At 38.5% G+C, this 13,067-nt stretch overlaps 1 protein-coding gene across 27 annotated transcripts in view; it reads right to left on the bottom strand.

Annotated features, from left to right (window-relative positions):
* Nucleotides 1-11,397, bottom strand: part of LOC134211865 (protein Wnt-2) — an 82,199-nt gene extending 70,802 nt beyond the window's left edge. For 5 of the 27 annotated variants that reach the window (XM_062689196.1, XM_062689202.1, XM_062689207.1 and 2 more), the window contains exons 1-2: nt 11,070-11,380; nt 9,731-9,932 (exon numbers count right to left, since the gene is read on the bottom strand). The gene's annotated coding sequence lies outside the window, so the exon portion shown is untranslated. Of the gene's footprint in view, nt 1-9,600; nt 9,933-10,955; nt 11,000-11,055 lie in introns of those variants that run through there. The other 22 variants (XM_062689190.1, XM_062689191.1, XM_062689218.1 and 19 more) reach the window with 18 other exon arrangements.
* Between the last annotated feature and the right edge of the window lie 1,670 nt (nt 11,398-13,067).

Here is a 13,067-nt window from a genome sequence, read left to right as displayed (position 1 = left end):
ACAGTAAGACTGGGAAAAGGCATATCTGTTAAGTTACAAGAGGCCGAGTTTTTAGAGCAGTGAAATCTAGGCATCTGGACTTATAAGGATATTATAATAAAAACCTTTATAAGAATTTAATCAACTGTTTTGCGGCATACTTGAATAATATTCAATGGATTCTAATCTCTAATTCCTGTTATGGAAAGGTTTAAAAAAGAATTATCGTTTGAACTATCTTTTGCTGGATTCAGGAGCATACAATTATGGGGGCCAATAATATGTGTGAACAGTCATGACTATTATTCTTTAACATCAACATCTAATAAAAACCCAAAATCAAAAACTTGTATACTCTTGCAGTGATGATAATGTCTTGTGCAACTCAAAAAGTTATAAGAATGGTCATTCTACTTAGATAGGTACCATTACTCTCAACTTAAGGCAATAAACTTATTTAAAAATTAAAAATTAAATAAATAATGAAAGAACATTATTCCATGTTGTATAGTTGTAACAGTTTGTGATGTCTATGTAGAAATAAAAACTGAATGATAAAAGAACAATGATCAACATTATGGTAATATTGTACTGTCCTTTTATCAAAAATTCAATGTGACGAACATGTAAATCAGAGCAGTGCCCGGTAAATTAAAAAAATAGGGGTTCGAACGTTTTCGATACCAACGATGAGACATCACTTATCCACCTGAAAGAAATGTTCGGGGTTTACGAAATGCATGCTGAAAGTGTCTGACTCACATAATGTACTGGTCAGAACAGGAATGAGCCCAATGGTCAGCTCGAATTTCATTGGCGCAGCCTTAATGATGGCGATTATCGTTGATGATGATGTTTATAATGATGAAGACGGCTGTGATGACATGCTTTGCTCTGCAGACAATACTATCGCTCTCCATTCCATCCTCCAGGTATGATGAGTAATGCTATGAATAGTTCCAGGTTTCTCGCCGTGATCTGCTGTATAGCGAACAAGTCTATTGATGCCCATACACTCGGTTGACAGCATTCAACCCTTGAAAGAGATTTGGCTGATAGAGGAGTTGTGCTGTTATACAAATTCGACCGATGTTTGTTGATGGGCTTTTAATGAAGCATTAATTCGCGTGCTATGAATATTTTGACACTCCGAGCCAACGGTTGGAAATGATCCAAAATGGAAACGACCAACAATAAATTATTATATTTTATGTTTACAAAGCGACACGGAGTAAACGTTAAACAAACCAATGATTTTAGAAATTGAGGGTCAATGTACAAATTGAGATTGGATCCCACAAAGCATCCAATAAACTTAATAATAGCTTCTAGAGCGAACAAGAAACGTAATGAACACGATAATGTCTTTTGATATAAAATATCTGTAGCTCTTTTGGAGTGTATAAAAAAGCTGAAAGCGATAAAACATCAAAATTTGCACAGTTTGAGCTGGATCTGCTCGTTGAATGATGTCAAAAATAAAACACGATAATGACTATTTACCTTAATCTCTGTCAAATTTATAGTTCAAATTAGCTTAGTGTTTTATGCGTCTAGCAACAAAGTTGACCACCGACGTCTGAATTCATCATTTATTGAACAATAGAGGTCGAGGCTTCCTATTTTATGAGGCTCTTGAAAACATGACAACAAATTGTCTGCATCGTTCGCCTGGGAAAGAGAATGTTTTATCGTTGCAATTATGGGTACACATTACAAACAAACTGCAGATGCTATAAATTATCAACACAAATTGTAGTATAAACGTGGGGTACGTTCATAGCTCATGCCCAACAATATGTGGAATAGGCAATCGTGCTCAATCAGGCAGTACATTCACGAACGACCTCTGATCCGCAAAGTTAATAAGTTAACGACAAGATTATTGTGCAGTAACTGAACGTTAAATTAACATCCCAACCGGCAATGAATTATTTCGTTATGGCATTTACATAAATAGCATATCCCATCAGTTTGTATCTTGTATAAATATCCCACTATGTCGAAGCTGACGCAGCGGAATGTCATCTTCAATTGAGGATACTACTTTTATTCCTTTACTAGTTGCTCCGACAGACGTTGTCCTGCATAGTAGACGGAAAAGTGCGCTGTAAGCTGCCCATGCTTAGTTTCCACACGAATCTTAACCTTAGGTTTTCCGGATTTACTCAACTTTACTCGATTATATAAGGTTTTGTTAGCATAGTAAAGTTTATAGTTCGCGACTATTGTATTTTTCCAATTTCCTAACCATTCTTGCCTTAAATTTCTGCATTTATGTGTGGTTTCAAAAATCTATCAACAAAAATAAAAAATGTCATGATACGGCTACAAATCAGATCATGTTATAAATGGCTTTATTCGATTGTCGGTCCGGCCTAGGAAACTTAAAAACACACTGCTAAAAATCGCAAATATGAGAAACATCCACATATGCTACTCAATTTCTTTGTTTTTCATAGGATAAATGTAGAATCTACAAAATGAATATTGTAATAATTCTTCTAAATGTAGGGGAGAAAGGTCCAAAATGCACCCCTGGGGCAAAATGGCCTCACTCATATAATCTGTTGTAGAACATTTATGAACATTTATTTAACTATCATTGAGCTCCATTGGAAAAATTTAGCAAAATACCTTCATATTCACTCAAATTTAACAATTTGCTATTCTTCCACCACATCAGTAAGATTGTAGTTCAATCCATTAAGAAGAAACAAACAACCATGCGTTCACCATTATTTTACATGCAATTGAGTCTTTTTCTAAATTTTGCACCTATACGTTGAAATGGTTGGGTATTTTTGTTTATATGGGCGAAAACATCGAAAAAGCTTAAGGGGTTGCATTTTGGACCGTTCTCCGCTATCCATGGCATCCATAAAAACATCCGTACCATAAATTTGGTCGTATTGTTGTGCCTTCCACGTCTGGGGTGAGAATCTGGAGCAATTAACAGCTACGCAAGAATGTCAGAAGCGCGAAGCTGAATGAGCTTCCATTGGAATAAAGTAACACTTTTGAGTTCTATGGCGATAATTTGTGAGAATTCTCTTCATTAGGGTTCGAACGCACAATGATCACTTATTGCTTTCCATTTGTACTCAAACACACAATTGGATAGGAAAGTTATAGCATAATGAACGGTTGCAATAACTATCGGAACTCAAAATCAGCAGTATTCCAAAGATAGCGCACTATATTGAGTGAACCTCGCTTGGTATAATTCAAATATGTATGACGCAAAGTACTCTTCTAGATATTTTCCTTCTTTTCACGCTAATTGTCTCGTCCAACAAAGTTTTATCAGAATACTATTTCACTCCAAAAACGAATATTTTATGGGAACAAAAACAAACATTGGCCATGGAAGTTTTTGTCTTCATCGGTGATAACTCGGACGTGGAGTAGTGTAAAATTGTAGTTTCACGAATCACAGGACAACCAGCATAGTTTAGCTGGTGCTTCCAATCTAAGAAAAATTAGTGGTAAAATCTTCGTTTTTTTCAGTTCACTAAGGACTCTACCCTCTAATGTGTTTAACGTATTATAATAGCACGGTGCCCCGGTAGACCGTTATTATAAAATAAAAATGTCCATCAAAACCAACTACAGGGCTCGATTCCTGTGGTAATTCTGCACCTCTGGACCAATTTTTAAAAAAATCCCTAGGAGGAATCTCGAGAAATCTTGATTTGAAGTTTTGACGTAGGACTTACGTCTTTCTTTACTATACTGGGTGTCATTTAGATTTTTGGAAATCGAGAGCGTTACGCTGGAAGGGAAGATTTTGAACGTTACTAGCGCCTTTATCTTTCGATGGATTTTTAAGATTTATATATCAATCGACTCGGACACTCTCCACCATTTTGCCTATTTAATTGAAACTTAAGATTATAAACGATTAGCTATTGAAAATTTCAATTCTTGTCAAAGCCAGTAAAAATTTCATATGTAACCAATCCCGTGCATTCCTAACACGGACATCAGAATGCGGTATGTTACGAGCCTTCGGGTCTACCGGAAGATTTTCTTTGTGTATAAAAGAAGCAGTGCCTGCAGTGTGCGAGTCATTACAATTCGTGGCAGCAACGCGTACTGACGTGCTTTTTACTCGGACATTTTTCGTTTCGTTCAATCGTTCGTTGTGTTTACCTACATACCGACAGCATGCAGTCACCAGCGGTAGAACTGCCGGTGGGTCTGCGAATATGCATGAAAGAAGTGGTCGCATTTTTTGTCATTCTGTGCTTGATGATGGTCAGATGCAGTGGTTTAGGTTGCGATGGATGCAATCGCCCATCGCATTGCTCGGCGTTCACGGATAGAGGCCAATTATTAGTTTTATTTCCAGAAGTTTTGAATAAACAAATTGCTAATAATTCTACACAGCATGGAAGTTGTCATTTCAAATAACAATGCCTATAATTAAACTCCATAGATTCAAAAGTTAAATGTAAATACGTTACGATTATACAAGTCCTACGTCTACTCGGGGTTATGTTGAAAACATTACCCATTGCTTTTTTAGTTAAGAAATTTCAAAAGAATCCATATAAGAATCCAAAAATATCACCAAAACCCTGATTAATCCACCTAGATAGATATCCTTCAATTCTTCATGTACCTGCCGTTCGGAAGTATTCACCAGCTTTGCAGGGTTGCTGTCCGGCATTCTTGAAATATGCCCTGCTCATCGTACCCTTCCAGCTTTAACTACCTTCTGGATACTGGGTTCGCCGTTGAGCTGGGCGAGCTCTTGTTTCGTCCTTCGCCGCCACACACCATTCTTGCACAACACCAATGGCCCTAAGCACGCGTTGCCGTTATTAGAACTATAAATATTTACAACTGACTTATCTTACCAAACTGACTTAAGTATGTTCATCACAGCACATTTTATTCGATCTTTGCTGCCAAATCTCGTCAAAGTTCTAATCAACGGACTAGAAAAAGCATGTTTGGAAAACCGGAAAATGTAATTCTGTAATCATCGAAACCGAAGCAAAAACATTCGCTATGCTTTTAGGGCTAAAGCGAGTTTTCGGCTACTCCTAGCAATCATTAGAGCATTGCGAGATGGACGTTGCAATGACCACGGGCATTGTTGAGATTGCTGGTTCATCAGGTAAACTTGTGGATGGTATATGTCTACACGAAGCTAGGCATGATACTGCACCCGTTTGTTATAAGCTAACCCTATCTATTCAGGGAACCCAACATGACATTCCGTTTTCATGTCTATCGGGAAGTACAAAAGCAGTCGATACCCCTGCTTTGTCAGGTGATTATAAGAACAGTATATGTTCTTCCGGGGCTAGGCAAGATCCTGCACCCGTTTTAAGTAGTTGAAAATTCCAGATTGACAAATTTAAACCGACGAATGCTGATGACACTGGCCTGGAGGTGCAAAGGTGCACAGGAAATTGTGAAGCAGTCGAGACTCCTGCTCTGCCAGGTAAATATATACACTAGAGTGGGGCGCAGTTGAATGGAAAAACGCAAACTTCGTCCGATCAAGTGAGATCAAGGTTTTTCTGACCCGTTTTGTGACCCCAATCAACTGTGCAAAATATGGGCTCGATTGGTTGCAACCTCGCATGCCGCATCGCGTTTTAAATTTACATGGAGATTAGTATGGGAAAACGTACTTTTTTACATTTTTGCTCTTAGCGGCATCAATTTATCATCAATCACGTGACTCAATACGTTAGCATATAGTCTGGAAGATGCGGAAAGACTTTGCCGAAGAAGGTACGTAGCTGGAAGGTCTACAAAAAATGTTATTACGTTTCGAAAATTGATTGTTTAAACCATATGCAAGAAATCAATGTTTCTGCCAGCACTACCGGACAACCTATGGTTATCGAAGGGCGAAACCCATCTTCCTTCTTGTCGGATTTTTTTCTCTGTGAAATAATTTCCGATAGCTACCATTAGCTCTAAAGCCCTATAAGATCAATTATTTTGAAATAACACTCAGTTAAATTTTTGGTCTACGTAGTACGGCAGTGCTGGCAGAATAAACGATTTTTTGCATATGGTTTGAACACTCAATGTTCGAAGCGTTATAACTTTTTTCGTGGACGTTCCAGCAACGTGCCTTCTTCAGCAAAGTTTTTCGGCATCCTTTGGGTTATGCTTTAACGCAATATGCCACTTGGTTTACCATAAACTGAAACTTCTTGTAGTAGAAATGCAAAAATATACGTTCCCCCATACTAATTTCCATACAAACTTCAAACGCGATGCGGAAAGCGAGGAAGCAACCAATCGGTCCAAAGTTCTGCACTGTTGTTCAGGGCCCAGAATGGCTTCGAAAAACCATTGATTTGATAAAATGACCATGACGCCCCACTCTAATATACACAGTATATGGCCTGCCGAAGCTGGGCTTGATGCTGCACCTCCCCTAAATCCAGGTGCATTCCAGACGAATCATACGTTGCCCGAACTTGATTGCTTGACCGGTGACAGTAACACTGTAAGTAAGTAAGTATATTTGGATACTGGGCTCAGTACTTTCACCAGCGCATCCTCAAAACTCGTCGACCGAATGTTTTTGAATCATATGAAACAGCTGAACACCATCACAAACTACCGTGGTCGTACGCTGTATCTAACCATGATGCCATGATGATGCCGCAACTAATTGCAAGATATCCGAAGACGTGACCCCTTATGTACCAGTTGATCTGTATCATCCTCCAATCATCGCTGCTCTGAAAATTACATTACCGGAAACCGGAAAATCACTATCTGCTAGTAGCCGTCGCTATAACCGCTATTTATATTCGAAATATGTCAGAAGAAAGGAATCTGGAAGACGAAATCCTGAATCGTTCTGGAAGTACGTCAACGAAAAAAGAAGTGAGCAAGGTCTTCCAGCTAGCATGTTTCTTGGTGAAAGCAGTTCCAACTCATCTGAGGCAAAATGTAACCTTTTTGCTGATCACTTTTCCAGCGTGTTCAACACAGATAGTGCGTCGGATCAGCTCGTTGAGGCAGCTTTAGAAGATGTTCCTGAAAATATTATCACTCTGAATTCCATTACTTTCTCCGAGAAAGACATCTTTGATGCTCTATGTGATATGAAATATTCATATGTACCAGGACCAGATGTTAACTAACATCTCTTTGCGCCGGATTTAAACTATTTGAAATCCTGATGGGAGCAATACTTTTCCAAAAATTGAAATCTTACACCGCTGTAGAGCAGCATGGATTTTTTGCTGGACGTTCGACGAGTACAAATCTACTGGAATTCACATCGTTCTGCATTACCGGAATGGATGCAGGCGCATAAATTGATGCTGTCTATACAGATCCTAAAGCTGCGTTCGACAGGATCGATCATCGGATTTTATTAGCTAAATTAGATTGTTTAGGTGTGTCTAACGTAATTGTTTAATGCATTGCAATGGCTACAATCCTACTTAAGGGACCGTAAATTATCTGTAAGGATAGGTACCACTGAGTCATATGTTTTCTGTAACAATTCAGGAGTCCCACAGGGAAGTAATTTAGGGCCTCTATTATTTTCGATATTCTTTAACGATGTGTGTTGTTTGCTTCCAAGTGGCTGTAAACTTGTATACGCTGATGACTTGAAATTGTACCTCTTAATAAGTTCCATTGACGATTGTCTGCAATTACAGCGTTTGATAGATTTATTTGTATCATGGTGCTCACGTAATTTGTTGATTGTTAGTGTATCAAAATGTACCGTAATTAGTTTTAGTCGGAAGAAAGATGTCATTGAATTCCCATACAGTATTGAGAGTGCGCCACTGGCCAGAGTCTCTGAAGTTAAGGATTAAGGAGTAATTCTTGATAAAAAAATTAACGTTTCAAAGTCAATATTTGAGCATTGTTGCTAAGGCGAATAGGAACCTTGGGTTCATAATGCGCATTGCTAATGAATTTCGCGACCCATGCTGCTTGAGAGCGCTGTATTACGTACTCGTGCGCTGCATACTGGACACATGCAGCGTGGTATGGAGCCCACACGTTGCAAGCTGGATAACTAGAATTGAATCTGTTCAATCAAAATTTGTTAGATTTGCGTTGAGATTCCTTCCTTGGTCGAATAGATTCGAGCTTCCTCCTTATGCTGACCGATGCCAACTTTTGGGAATGGAACCGTTGTGGAAAAGGCGACAGGACCAAAAGGCTATATTTGTGGCAAAATTATTGCTGAACGAAATTGATGCTCCAAATATTATGTCCATGATCTGTATTAACGCAATCGAAAGGCCGCTAAGAACAAGACAATTTCTACGCCTTCCTGCTCGCCGTACTCTTTATGGACTCAATGAGCCAATCCGTTCCATGTGTAATGTTTTTAATAATGTGTACCATTTGTTTGACTTTGCTTCGTCCATAGAAAATTTTAAAAACAGACTTCGCTATGTTCGTCCGTAGTAATTTATACAAGAATATTGTTAGCTTTAATGAATCATTTAGACCTTGACGTTCGATGATTGTAAAATGTAATAAATAAATAAAATAAATAAATAACAGTTATCCTCTTGGTTGGGCAGCCCCTGGGATGAGATACAGGTAAGTATGCATGCTTAGTCCTTGCCTTGGCAAACCCCTAACTTATAATGTATATTTATCTTTTATCTATATTCTATATACATAAAAATGAATTTCTGTCTGTCTGACCCTTATGGACTCGGAAACTACTGAACCGATCGGCAAGAAAATTTGTATGCAGAGGTTTTTGGGGCCGGGGAAGATTCTTAAGATGGGTCAAGAGGCCTCCCAGATTTGGAAAGGGGGCACCCATACAAATGAAACACTAATTTCTTCATAACTCGAGACCTAATCAGAGAATAAATCAATTTTAGGTGAAACGAAGTTCTTCGGGTCTGCTAGTATATAAATAAAAAACTGAATTGTTCACATTCAACCCTTAAGTCCGTGTCAATAGGAAATATATTTTTATAATCATCATATTATTTGATTATTTGTACGTACAAGTTAGCAAACGTGAAATCACAGTATCTAAAGATAGGAAAACCCATAAATTACAAAACACTTATAGGAGGGGGCGGATTAATTCAAATGTGACGATCGATACAAAACTGTCTAAGGATTCATATATAAAGTGTTACGGGGGAAGAAAGAGGGGGGGTCGCCAGTTTTTGCGTAACGTAACGTAATGAATATAACCGTAACGTATATAACCATATTAGGACTATTTTTTTTTATCCAATAGTCCATAACTGTAACTGATATTAGCGTAGTACAAAGACATAATGCATCACATGTACGGAAACCTTCTACTTGATAGTTTCGTACGGTTCGCGAAGCCTCATCATCACTCGAAAGATCGTTATCTACTCTTTACTCAAACATATGCTGCCACCTCTCCTACCATCTTCAAATTATTAGCCTTCAGTTTGATTGAAAGAATCAGTTAATGTCTAGGATGGTAAATTATCCCTCTTCTAATCGACGTGCTAGTTGCCAGAAGTGGTTCAGCGCGAAACATATAATTAGCGTTCTTCAAGACCATCCAGACGAAATGACTGAACATGTATCATTATTTTTGGTAATCCATGCTCCCCAAGTTGCTGGTTATTCGTTGATACACATTCGCCGCATATGTACCTACATGGCTGAAAAAGAAGCTGTCTGTCAGTCGATCTGCACCTCCCGGAGAGTCTGCGTACCACCCGCTGTTACACATAATTGATTGATCACAACTTCACTTTTCTTCGCTTTGCGAAGCGCCACTTACTTCTAGATTCATGCTTGTGTGTAAACGTAATCTTCACTAATAAAACATCACCTCAACACCTCACAAACAAGACGTTTTTAATGGTTAACATTTAAATCTCATTTCGCTCCTTGAACTCCGCGCTGACCGTTTTGTCTTCTGCATTCCGTATCATCTTCTTTGCTTTGTTGCTAATTCGTCTCACTCTTCTTTGTGGGCCATCCTGACCGAGATGGTTCAGGTTGTGATAAAATATCAAATTAAAATAAAATATAAGAAATACGAGATAACGTTTTAGATTGGGAGCCGTAGATTCCCCACAACGGTTCGAGGTATAGGAAGCCAACAGGACGAAGAAAAAACAAAACTCTACAGTACCAGACATCAGTATATAACATTGGAATTGGGACACAAACTTTTAGATCTAAAGCAGAATGGATAAACTGTATTTTTTTTTTCATTTTCAATAATCAATACTACGTTGGTTCTATGCACTACTGTTGCAAATACATTGTTTCCCATTTTACACATTTGTATTTTTATCTGTATTTATCAATTTATAGTTTTCAGGCAGTAAGCATTGTCAAAACAATATAAATAAATAGGAAGGCTATCTGTTCCATTATCATCAATACGCTCTTATATTAATATTTTTTTGTCAAACCAACGATTTAAACACAATTTGAGATTTGAAACCTAATAAAAATTAAACTATTTGTTTTTTATTTCATTGTTTTGGATACGATGAATGTGTAATCTGTGAGATAGATAACAGGAGCAGTTACTGTACAATCTTTGAGAAGAGCAATTTATAATAACCAGTGAATCTGAAACAGAACTATCGCCAATGGTAACAGGATTATCCTTACTTTTATACTTAACTAAAAAAATCAATTCCACTCTTCGTTAATTATGTAACGACCGAAAGATTTTATTTTTCCATAAGGTCGCAGTTTTGGTTGTATATAAATCTGAATGCAAAATTGTTTTTGTTCTCTGCCAATGTGGATTATTTTAAAAACGTTAGTTTATTGCTTGTTACTGGTATTTTTAGACATAAATATACTTCTTGATGATAACGTAAATGACGAAAACTTGGTTTCAATTTTTCTTCCATGTTATTGAGCAACTTCTTAAAAAAATACTTTTTATAATTTTGAATTATAAATACGCCATTGTAAGGAAATTCTGTTCATGTTTGTCCTTCCCATATTCATGTATTCCAATTAACTATTCAAATACTGACACTGATAGCGTATAAGCACTCATAGTTTGTATTCAAAACAACATAATGGGACTATATCCTCATGTCCGGTACTGTATATCCGACAAAAAAAACGCATCACTGAATTCACTATACTGGTACGATGGCATGGTGGTCACCCCGAGGGAGAAGATTTATAGGAAGCACCATTTCAGCCCGGTAATACAGTGTTGATAGAAGTCAATGATGCCTGACGGCGTGATGATACCGGCGATCTGCGCACGGCAGCGATGAACCTCGTCCAGCAACCGACCGACGAACCCGAAATTAAACCAACGACTAAATCGAAAACAAAAGGAACGGACAAGAATGAAATGATTACCACGACCCCAAAGCCCAACGGAACCACCGATCGCGAACACGCACTCGAGAGGACCGAACACCACGAAAACTTATTCCTTGCGGCCGGCTTGATTGACAAAGGTAAACTGAGGAGTTAAGCTGGGAAATAGTCGGAGCCAAGCATAAGATCAGAAACGAAAATCTCTATCCGCTACTACGAAAGCACACACGACACTCTCGCACAGCAGCACAAAAAAGTCGCCATCGTCGTCACGGTGATCACTGTGGGATATGGTGTCTAGAATATGGCAAAGTTCATAATTTGGTTCAGAATTGAAAAATGAGGTAAAATATAGTTTTTCTGTTGATTGACAAATCTTTCAATTAAATGCATTTTAAGACATTCCTCCAGTAGTAATTGGAGATCCAAGCAACACGTGTGGAAACACTGGAAAATCGCAATATGTGTATAACCAATATAAGGGAGCGGGAGTGGAGAGAGCAAAGAGTACCGTAATCCGGGGGAACATTGATTACTCTTGAATTGTTTTGTAAATATTTCTTCCGTAAGTGAAATCATGGCTTTTTTCATATTTTAAAAACGAGTATTGCTACATGTAGAACGTATGAGGCTGTTGTTCTTGATTATTTGATACTTTTAAACTTAGGCCGATACAAATATTAAAATTGTTTTGTGTCACTCAACCACATGGTCCTACAGACGTTTATGGTGACACCCGCCGCAAGGCAGCATACGGCCAGCGTGGCAGTACTAATATAGCGTTTCGTGATCTCTAGCCAAATCAGAGTCATATAGATGTCCCACAACAATAAACTGTCAAAACAGCTCAAGGTATGATACACGGTCAATCGCACCCACCAAGATCTCATTGATTACGCTGAGAAGTAAAAGTGAAGATGTCATGCATCCTTGCCCTACATCAGCGACTATCCGAATAGGGTCAGACAAACATCCGACCTTATCTGCAAATCCCTTGCATACCTGGGAGCCACATAGATTTTTGTTATTCTGACAACAGAAATCCCTTCTGTAGTCAATGTATAACAAATAAAGGGACAGTTCCAACTTGTTGATCTCCAGAATGATGCGAAGCGGGGCAAAATATTGCATAACAGTTGCTACAACATTCGCATATACAGCATAGGATCAGCCCTGAATATATCCGCCAACAGCCGATCGACGATTGGATGAATCCAAGCAATGTGTTGTCGGATCTCGCCAATTAGAAGATAATAGTTAAATGCAATGTCAGCACTGCGTTTATTACGGACTCAAGAAGGCACCGTCTCCAACTTTCAGCTGATCCATTTTCAGAGAAGCCAAATACTAGTCCTAGCGGCTCTAGAGAAGTAAGTCAAACGCTGCTGGCTGCATACGGGAGAAGCGGTGGACAATGGAAGGCAACAACCGGAGATAATTGCTTCCTCTACGATATTTCACGACGCCTGATTGGAGCAAGGACAAATCCGTGGATGCCAGAGAAAGACGCGACATGTCAATCACTTGCCTATCTAACTGATCAGCTGAAATGTTGGCTCGACCACTTAGAACAACTTCTTGAAGTTTTGACGACTTATTCCAATTCGGATATAGATAATGGTTGACAATTCACCAACTGCAGCAGGCAGGCTTACGTCCGGATGATCAAGTGAGAACTTTACTTTCACGCTTAGCATCATCCTGGAGCAGGTCAATGAATTTCAAGGGACCCTCTATTTGGTACTGATTGACCACGGAAAAGCCTTCGATTGTTTGAATCACGAAAAACTTTGGAGTGCATTGGCGTAGCC

Source organism: Armigeres subalbatus, chromosome 2 (genome assembly GCF_024139115.2).
Source record: "Armigeres subalbatus isolate Guangzhou_Male chromosome 2, GZ_Asu_2, whole genome shotgun sequence".
NCBI classification, from domain to species: domain Eukaryota; kingdom Metazoa; phylum Arthropoda; class Insecta; order Diptera; family Culicidae; genus Armigeres; species Armigeres subalbatus.
Note: the sequence above shows the minus strand (reverse complement) of the source record. Positions and strands in the feature narration are given on the sequence as shown.